Here is a 10,369-nt window from a genome sequence, read left to right as displayed (position 1 = left end):
CACAAGCGGGGGGGAGTGGGAGAGGGAGAAGCAAGCTTCCTGCTGAGCAGGGAGCCCGACACAGGGCTCGATCCCAGGACCCCAGGACCATGACCTGAGCCGAAGGCAGACACTTAAGCATCTGAGCCACCCAGGCGTCCTTTATTCACAATTTTAAAACTTGGACCCATGCAGTCAGGGGCAGGGGTGCGGTGGGGGAGGTATCAGGGAAGTCAGCCTGCCCTAGTTTTTTTTTTTTTCCCCTCTTTACACTTTACTTCCTGCCTGCTTGCAGATAAAGCTAGGATTTGTGATGCTAAACCTCTGATGGGGTCAATGTTTGGAAATTGCTACCCCTCCGACTTATAATTTACCTTCATAAAATCTTGAATTATCTTCATCATTTTTAATGTTGCCCTCAAGCAAAAAAAGTCCCTCATGTATCAGCCAGAGCCTGCCAGGGAGGTGGGGGTAGAGTGAGTACCTCCAAACATCTCACTGTTCTTTCCAGACCCCTCACAAGCATCCTTCGTCTGGGTCTCCGTCTTATTATGGGCCCTATATTGTACATGCTCTTGTGAGCATGCTATCTTTGAGAGCAAACTGAACAAATGGAAGCATTAATACAAGAACATTTACCAAGGATTAAGTGTGTTAAAAACGAGTCCAAAAGAGCTAAAGGATACTACCTATATAATCTAGTGATTATGTCCATAGAATAACTGTGTTAAACATGGAAGAAAGGCTACCGGGTATTTTGCAATCTGTTCTCTTACGGATAAAACCTGGTAAGAACCGTGTTCCACTTCCATAAGTTCCAATGCTTATGTTAACACGATGTAAAAATGTATATCGTTTGAATTTCAGCCTCAAAATCTTATATTTAACACTACCATACAAAAACCGTGGATGCGAACTTTTGGTCCCTAAAAAGAATACTGTGCTTAGATTATAGCTTCGCCGAGTGTTGGTGGAGTAACCCTCTTCCTCGCTTCTGATTTTCCTTCCATGGGGAGGCACCTCCCAGTAGAGTCCCGACCTTGCTGTGCCCTTTTCCTCACTGCTCACCAGAACAAGAGTGAAGGAAGGGGATTCTAGAATGCCTTCTACTAGCATTGTGTGTGCACATTCTGCTTTGCCCTTCTAGCCTCGGTCCTAAGAACAGGCCCTGCGGGAGAGCTCACCGCTAGTTTGTCAGGAAGTCAGTTGTGTCCACAGACTTCAGCCGTGTTCTTTCGTAGCCATTTTGTCAGTAACGACAGCGACCTTTTTATCTTCATCTGCCTGAATGCCTATTTCTAAGTCATTCAGAAACTTAGTGGAGAACAGTAAGGTCTACAGGGCTTCCACAAACCCCAACATGACAAAGGCTTGTTTGTTAAATAAATGGAAAGTTTATAAATGCAGTAGCTCTTTGGAATTCCAGCCAAAAAGGAAGACATTCTCTGACCATTCTGAATAAACCCACAATAGCATAATCTGTTTATACAGTCTGCTTTTCTGCTATTGAGTATAGACATTTAGAAATGTTTTTTAAGATTTATTTTACTTTTAAGTGCTTTTTTTGGATGTCAGACTGGTGTTTTATTTTTGACATCATGCTAAGATGGGCAACACAGCATCTAGTGAGCCTCCTATATCAGCAACAACCAATTATGACAGAAGAAAAGATCTTACTTACAATAACACCACTTCACTCAAAAAAAAAAAAACCTATGAATAAACTAAATGAAACATTAACATGCAGAAAAAGCTTTAAGAAGGTATTGAAGAATATAAATGAAGGCATGAATATCTATGGAAAGATATGTGTTTATTTTTTTTAGGATTTTATTTATTTGTCAGAGAGAGAGAGAGAGCACAAGCAGGGGAGCAGCAGGCAGAGGGAGAGGGAGAAGCAAGCTCCCCGCTGAGCAAGGAGCCCGATGCGGGGCTCGATCCCAGGACTCTGGGATCATGACCTGAGCTGAAGGCAGACACTTAACTGACTGAGCCACTCAGGCGTCCCAAGATATGTGTTTATATTAAAAAAAAATTCAATGTTATAAAGATGTCAGTGTTTCCCATATCAAACTACATATAATGTAATTTCAATAAGCATATAAAGGAGAGGGCACCTGAGTGACTCAGTTAAGCAGCTGACTTCGGCTCAGGTCATGATTCCAGGGCCCAGGGATTGAGCCCCACATTGGGCTTCCTGCTCAGCGGGGAGCCTGCTTCTCCCTCTCCCTCTGCTGCTCCCCCTGCTTGTGTTCTCTCTCATGCACACGCTCTCTCTCTAATAAATAAATAAAATCTTTAAAAAAAAAAGCATATGAAGGAGATTATTTTAAGTAGTGAGGCTAATTCTGAAGTTCATATGGAAAAATGATCATGCAAGGAAAACCAGAAAAAAAAAACATAAAAGTTAATGAAGGGATTCGCCCTACTATGTACCAAAATATAAGATTGTATTAATTAAAACTGTAATGCTAGCATATAAATTGAGTGAAACAGAGTCCACAAATAGATCTATATTAGTTAAAGTAAGGATATCTAGTTTAAGGAAAAGGAAAAACCCAAATGGCTCATACAAAATGAAAGATTATTTCTCATTTGCATAAAGTCCCAAACAGGTGTTTCTGCTTGGCAGGCTCTCCTGCAAGCAAGGATTCTGGGATCATGCTCCTTGCATCTCTAGCTCTACCATTCTGGACACGCGGCTCCCCGAGTTGTCCTGGATGATATCTCCGTTCTAGCTAGCAGAAGGCTAGGAAGATGGAGGGTCACATGCAGAAGACTTCAGGTGTGAGGCCCATCATTTTCTAACTGCACTGAAAGCTGAGAAATCACCCTGCTCTGTGCCCAAAAAGAGGAGGGAAAAGGTTTGGTGAGTACCTAGCGTTCTCTCCCACAAGACCCAAGGACATACTAGAATGTAATGTATAGTCAGGCCAGCATTTTATATCAGTGGGGAAAGATGAAATATGCAGTAAATGATACTGAAGAACTGGATAGCCAGCGCAAAAAAATGAAGTTGGATTCCCAAATCACTCCTTACAACAAAATAAATTACAGTTGGATCAAATTTGAACAAAAAGAAGGAAAGGAGGGAGGGAAGAAAAGTATTAGAAAACACAGGGGAAAAGGGAGGCCTTTTTATAAATCACCACGCCTACCCAGAAGATTCAAAAAAATATTGGGTGAGGATTGTGTAGGCATTCACCTAAAGACAACCATCCCAGATTTCACAATCCTATTTCTTCCCTTCCATGGCTCTGACATTAAGATAGGACACCTGCTCTGGCTGTGCCTTAGGTCTCCACTGTAGCTCCGACATTTTTATGATTGTATTTTGAGGCTAATTTTCAGCATAGTCTGCCCCACCTGCTGCAAGAGGTGAGGGTCTAATTAATTAAATTTGGCCACGAAAGCCTTCTAGCTTTCACAGAATGCCCTGAATTGATAGGCTGATGGGTGTGCCATTCTCCAGGGCTTCCAGGGAAGTTAACAAAAGTCAGCCTCCTCCACAGTCCTTAATCTTTACCATTGCCCCATGTTGTTCAAGAGCAATAACTGTTCCCTAGCACAGTCCCTCCAACTGTACCTCAGCCTAAGCAATCATACATGAAAGTCTTGGGAAATGTTCTGCTACAGCATGCCATAGATCATCACAACTCCCAGTTAAACCTGCAATGAGACTCTCGTTGCTCCCTGAACAGGGAGTGAACAAATTCTCCAGTCCCATTCTTGAGCGTCAACTTTCGAGGACCAAACCTGGTACCATCTATTTTAGTTGAGGTCCTCCCAAGGCCGGTATTGAGGCCAGGATTTGAGTGCGTGTGGTTTATTTGTGAGGTGAGATCATGACGCGAGGGAGTAGGGAAAGTGAGGTAGGAAGGTGGAAACGTTAGTAAAGGATATTTCAATGAGAAGATTACTGCTGTAGTCAACAAGAGTTCCATTCCACTCAGGAATCGGCAAGGACGTGGCTTAGAATCGCCAACTGAGGGAAAGGGAAGCTTGTTCATCTATCCACTGGTTCCCGTTCCTCATATGTTGAAAGTTACCTCTGAGAGCCTGATGGGCTGTTACTTTCCAGCCACCCTGGAGTGCCCACCCTTGCATTAGCTACGGAAATTCCTGTGGCGCCGCACGATTCAGGAAGAGAAGCAGAAAGATCCAGACACAAGGTAGGTGGTCAGAAGGTGCAGGAACTGCCCTCTACGGTGGCACATAAAGTTGGTGGGACGTCCGCAACATCTGCTACAAAAAGAATTCAGATGCCGGTTCTCCCTATTTCTTCCAGACAATGTAGAACAACATAGGTTGTGTTGCCAAAGGTGTGGAGAACCAGCGCGCTCATATGGGTACAACCCCCATGAAGGCAGTTTGAGAGTAGCTATCAATACTGAAGATGCATATATATACTTTTTGATCTAGGTTTAGGGATTTCAGTTCTAGAAATTGATCCTGCAGATATTTGTGTACAGACTTTCATACAAGGATTTTCACTGTCACAGTCAAAGATTGGGCAGAAGTCTCCTTAGCAGGACACGGGAAATTCTTGTATATCCACACAGTGTCACCCTTAAGTAGAAGGAGGGTCCTCTCCTGGGCACTGATACTGAACACTATTGGGAGGGCACAGAAAATATAAAATGATTACCAGTGCCTACAGTATACCTATCATATTGTACACATGGGGAAAGGAAAAGTGTGTGTATTTCTCCATGCTATGGATTTTATTCTTCATATGACTTTTCTGTCATTCCTAGGGATTTGGGATGTAGATGGAGGCACCAGGGTAGTATTAGTTCACCAAATGATAGACTGTGAAAACGAATATGATGAAAAGTGGCAAATAATAACAGAACTCAACAAAGTGACTAGATTGCAGCTAGACATCCACACATTGGTAGTTTTCCTGTCCGCCAGCGATAGACAGAAAATGTAAAGGAAGAAATTCACAACAGAAACCTAAGTATAAAACACCTATGAATAAACATTAAAATATTCATTCAATATTGTATAATAAATATACAAGATCTCTACAGGAGAAAAGGTAAATGTTATAGTACATAGAAGAAAACCTAAGTAAATGGAGAATATTATTATTCATAGATAGGAATCTCAATATTTTATGATGCCAAATCTCTCCAAATTTATCCACAAAGACAGGGCAATCCCCAAAATATCCCAATAATATTTACTATATAGTTTGACAAGCTTATTCAACAACTCATAAGAAAGGCTAGAAGTGTATGAATAACCTACACAATTATGGGGGGGGCAAATGATCAAGAATCTTATAAATGAATGTTTATTTTCCCTACTCATTACAGACATGTAAATGAAAATAAGATGTAGCTTTTCACTGAATAATTGACAAAAAATAAAAAATGTTGATAATACCAATCAAGAGTGTGAGGAAATGGTATTCTCCCACTCAACTAATGGAAATAAATTATTTCATGTTCTCTCAAAAGCAACTTGGTGGTAACCATGAAAATGTTAATTATTCATTTTCAGTGACCCAGTGACTCCATTTCTCTTTATCTATCCTATAGACACATTCAGGGTCGCCTGGGTGGCTCAGTCATTAAGGTCTGCCTTTGGCTCAGGTCATGATCCCAGGGTCCTGGGATTGAGCCCCGTGTCGGGCTCCCTGCTCAGTGAGGGGTTTGCTTCTCCCTCTGCCCTTACCCCCCTCCCATGCTCTCTCTCTCTCTCTCCCTCTCTCTCAAATAAATAAGTAAAATCTTTTTTAAAAAAGCAACATTCAAACATGTATTTGAAGTGGCATGCACAAAGATGTTCTTACCCTCAGTTTGTAGTTGCAGGGGGAAAAAAGGACAACCTAAATATCCATCAATACAGTAATAAATGGCTAAATAAACCATAGTAAATCCATACTGTGAAATATTACGTAGTAATTTAAAAGAATGATACAAATCAATATGTACTGATACGAAAAGAACTCCAAGGCATGAAGAATAAAAAGCGAAGTTTAGAATAATGTAGTCAAATAACGTTCCATTTATGAAAACATAGAACTCCCCAAAACAATTTTGTATACATGTACAGGTACAAGTACATGATCATACCTTTATTTTAAAAAAGGATATTCACTGTCCAAGACAGTAGCCACTAACCACATGTGTCTATTCAAATTTACATTTAAATTAAATTTCATTTACAGTTCAGTTCCTCAGTCTCCCCAGCCACAACTGAAGTGCTCAGACATCACAGATACAGACCATTTCCATTATTGCAAAAGGTTCTATTGAAATATGTCTAGCCTCTTAATATCTCCAACCTTCCTCATCAAAGAGGGTCTATAAACCAGCATCAGCATCACCTGGGAGCTTGTTAGAAATGCAGAACCTTGGGTCCCTCCCTAGACTTGCTGAACCAAAATCTGCATTTCAACAAGATCCCCCCATCCACTCACCCAGTAATCTTTATGCCTAATAGGGCTTAAAAGCTCCACACTAGTCTTCAACAATATTAGCATCATTATCACCAGTGCTGAGACGCTCCTTTAGCTATTCTTCCTTTGTACCTGGTGAGGACTTTTCTGTGTGTGTGTGTGTGTGTGTACACATTAGTTTTGTAACAAAAGAACTTGTACACTTTTAATGTTTAAAACTGTGCATCCTTCCAGTGAAACAAAAAGAGAATTTAAAAATAAATAGGAAAAAAATTACAATAGAGAATGTCAATTTCAAATAAGATCCTACAGGCTCTGCTAATTCTCACATGGAGGGAGAGGGTGCAAGTCATCATTAGGAGAGAATTTTATTTGAAAAGGGTCATCTTAAACTGCAAGGATGGCCATTAAACATGACAATTAAACATGCCAAAGGAGAAGCCTTGTTGTCAAAATGCCCACTTAACCCGCCCAAACATCTCAAACCCACCCTTTGCTGACCTTGGTGAAGACTTTTCATTAACAAAACCTGAATCATCACCCACTGATTACCAAGCAGTAGCATCTTTGCTTGAATTTTCTTAATTAGATGAGTTTGAATAATTTTAGATGCTTATAGGATGAATCAGTTTTTATTTTGAAAAAAGGAGGTAAAGAAATGTACACAGATTTACTAATTATTCCTACAGGATGGCTTCCCAATTGCAAGATATTATAAACAAGTTTTTTGAAAAGAAATACAGTAAATGGTTATGTTGTATATATAACAAATAGTATATGGGTACTTGGCTCAGATACTTTTTCCAGTAAAAGTATCACACACAAAATCAAAATTGTGCTCTCTTGGAAATTTAGGTGGAATTTAAATTGATGTCCTCTTGAAATGTGTTAGAAGACTCAAAAAGTAATAATAAAACCACTGATGGGGTGTTTCTGCTACTAAATATTTTTTTTTTTTGCAAAAGCCTTATCTTCTTCAAACTTGCACACTAAAAATACAGGATTTATGGAGGGGAAATTGTTGAAGCAAGACCCTCAAAGCCTCTACAACTCTGTAACAAGAGAATTTTTTTTGAAAAGGCATAATCTAGTAAGAATTATTGGCACAGTAACAAGTGATAAATTCTTAATAAAGAAACACCACAGTAAGATTAGAATCTTACTCTTTAAAAATAAGCTGAAAGTGGTTTTATGGAAGGAAATAGAGAGAATGGTTGGGGCTTCTGGGATGCGGCAATAAAATGCACAAAGATGGTGAAAATGGAGTATTATGCAGATCCAAGATGGAGCATATCACCAAATTGAGCCAAAAAGAAGAGGGAGTGAAAGGGGAAAAAAGCAAAGTATAGGAGAGTATAGTATGTTTGTTACCCTTCACAAAAGAAAGGAGATATGAGAAAATACACATGCATCTTATCTGTGCAAAAGATATACATGAAAGATAAATCAGAAACTGAAGAGGCTGATAACCTACAGTTGTGAATAGCCAAGGGGTGAAAAGAAGAGGGGAATTAGAAGGGAGTGAGACTTCTCTGAATGTATATACCTTCTATGTAGCTTTGACTCAGAACCAGAGTAATGTTTCATATATCCAAAATGTAAATTATTAAAAATCAGCCAGGATGGGAAAATAACCCCAAATGTAATACAAATAGTAAAAAAAAAATCAACAAATTAAACACATTACAAATGACTAACATTCATACTGAAAGAGATGGGGAAGAAAACAATTAACCTAAGTAACTTTGGAAAGCATGTATTAACTGGATTCTGAAATGATAAAGACTAAAAAAGAACAAATGCTGTACACTAGTCAGTAAATTTGTTTCACATTGGGGTATGGATTAGCAAAATATTAACTACTTTGTATGTTTCCTAGTACTGAACAAATAAGTGAATATATTGTATATAAGAGCCAGGTCTCTCATTTTCCAAGAAATGAGAAATGTTACAAATAAGAAAGTGGAGTTGAGGGAGTGGCTAGAAGAAACTTTGTGGTGTTGAATTGGAATCAGAAGTATCAGTATTAATATCATTGTTTTTAATACATATCTAATGTATACACATGCCTCTACATTTAGATGGGTCAGTATACATACCTACATTTCCAGGCTCCATCTGCTAAGAAGGCCTTGAAATAGTGGTACTCTTGGGGCAATCAGCACAGTTAGAACCTAGATCTTGAATTCTAAACACTATTCTTCAATAAAAGAAACTGGGCCTCCTTTGAAAAAATACAAGCTGGACCAATCTGTTGTACTAGAAAACAAGGAGGTGCTTGAGGTCATTGAAAAAGGATGCGAAGATGTCAAAATGATACAGGAGCAAACATAATTGAATAAATATGTAATTGGGGGAAACAGTGTCTCTTCCTTACCAAAAAAATTCAACTGATAAACATAGAAGGAATGAGAGAAATAAAAAAAAAAAAAAATCACCACCAGGCAGACACCACCATATTGTTGCAGACCTGATCAATTGATGGATGCTAAAATCAGTCATAAGTGTTTGCGGAGAAATAGGATATTTCATAGTCTCAAAGTTATCTCTGTAAGATATTTGTCAATTACATAGAGGAAAAATACAACTTTACTGTGGATAATTACTGCAGATACCACCAAGTTTAACATTACCAGTAATAAATCACATTGATATCATTATGCACTGAAATGGACACATTACTTTTGTGATTGGTAATCTTGCTAAGAATGCAAACTCCCAAACTAATCATGAGAAAACAGATGAACCCAAGTTGTAAGACATTCCACGAAATGACGATCAAGATTAGAAAGACAAGGTCTGCACTTGGTTAATAGTATTTACCAATACTATTTTTCTGGTTTTGGTGATTGTACAATAGTTATGGAATTGTGAAAATCAAAGGAAGCTAGGAGGAAGGCATATCTGAACTCTGGACTATTTCTGCAACTTTCCTGTAAATGAAAAATTATTTCAAAAGGAAAAAAAAGAACACATGAGAAAGGGCATTGTTTTCAATACTCTTCGTCTTTGTATTTGCTGTTTTCAACCATGCTTACATCTTACTGCTCTACTTGGTGGCACAAAATATTACATGCTGGGAAATTTTGCAGATGAACCAATATAGTTTCCATGGCATTCATTTCCCCACTGACCTCATTTCCCTACTTTCCAATCTCATATGAGCTAATCCACCCTAAAGATTGTAGCAGAATAGCCTAGGTTGAAGTTGCATGTGAAATGTTTAATTAAAATGGACTCATGAAACATACCAGTGGGGGAAATCAGTATTTAAACTTCAAGATAGGACTGCAATAGCCAAAATAATCCTAAAAAAGAACAAATATGGAAGATTCATACTTCCTGATTTCAAAACTTACTACAAAGCTATAGTAATCAAAACTGTGATACTGGCATGAAAACAAACATATAGACCAAAGGAATAAAATAAAGAACCCAGGAAAAAAACCCAAGCAAATATGGTCAATTGATTTTTAACAAGAGTGCCAAGACCATTAAATGGTGAAAGAGCTGTCTTTTCAAAAAATGCTGCTGAGAAAACTGGATATCCACATACAAAAGAATTAAGCTGGACCCTTACCTTATACCATACACAGAAACTAACTCAAAATAGATCAAAGACCTAAGCTTAAGAGCTATAACTATAAAACTCTTAGATGAAAACATAGGAGAAAATCTTCAACACATTGGATTTGGCAGTAATTTCTTGGATACGACACCAAAAGCAAAGGCTACAAAGGAAAAACAGATATATTGTACTTTATCAAAATTAAAAACTCTTGTGCATCAAAGAATATTATCAAGGGAGTAAAAACACAGCCCAATGAATAGACAAAAATATTTGCAAATCATATATCTGATAAATGATTAATATCTAGAATAAATATTTCTCTAAAGAAGATATACAACTAGCCAATAAACACATAAAAAGTTGCTCAACATCATTTGTCATTAGGGAAATGCAAACCAAAGCCACAA

This window comes from Callorhinus ursinus, unplaced genomic scaffold, assembly GCF_003265705.2.
Source record: "Callorhinus ursinus isolate GAN/ISIS: 27379988/994484 unplaced genomic scaffold, GSC_fseal_2.0 scaffold3, whole genome shotgun sequence".
Taxonomy (NCBI): Eukaryota; Metazoa; Chordata; class Mammalia; order Carnivora; family Otariidae; genus Callorhinus; species Callorhinus ursinus.
This window is presented reverse-complemented; position numbering follows the sequence as displayed.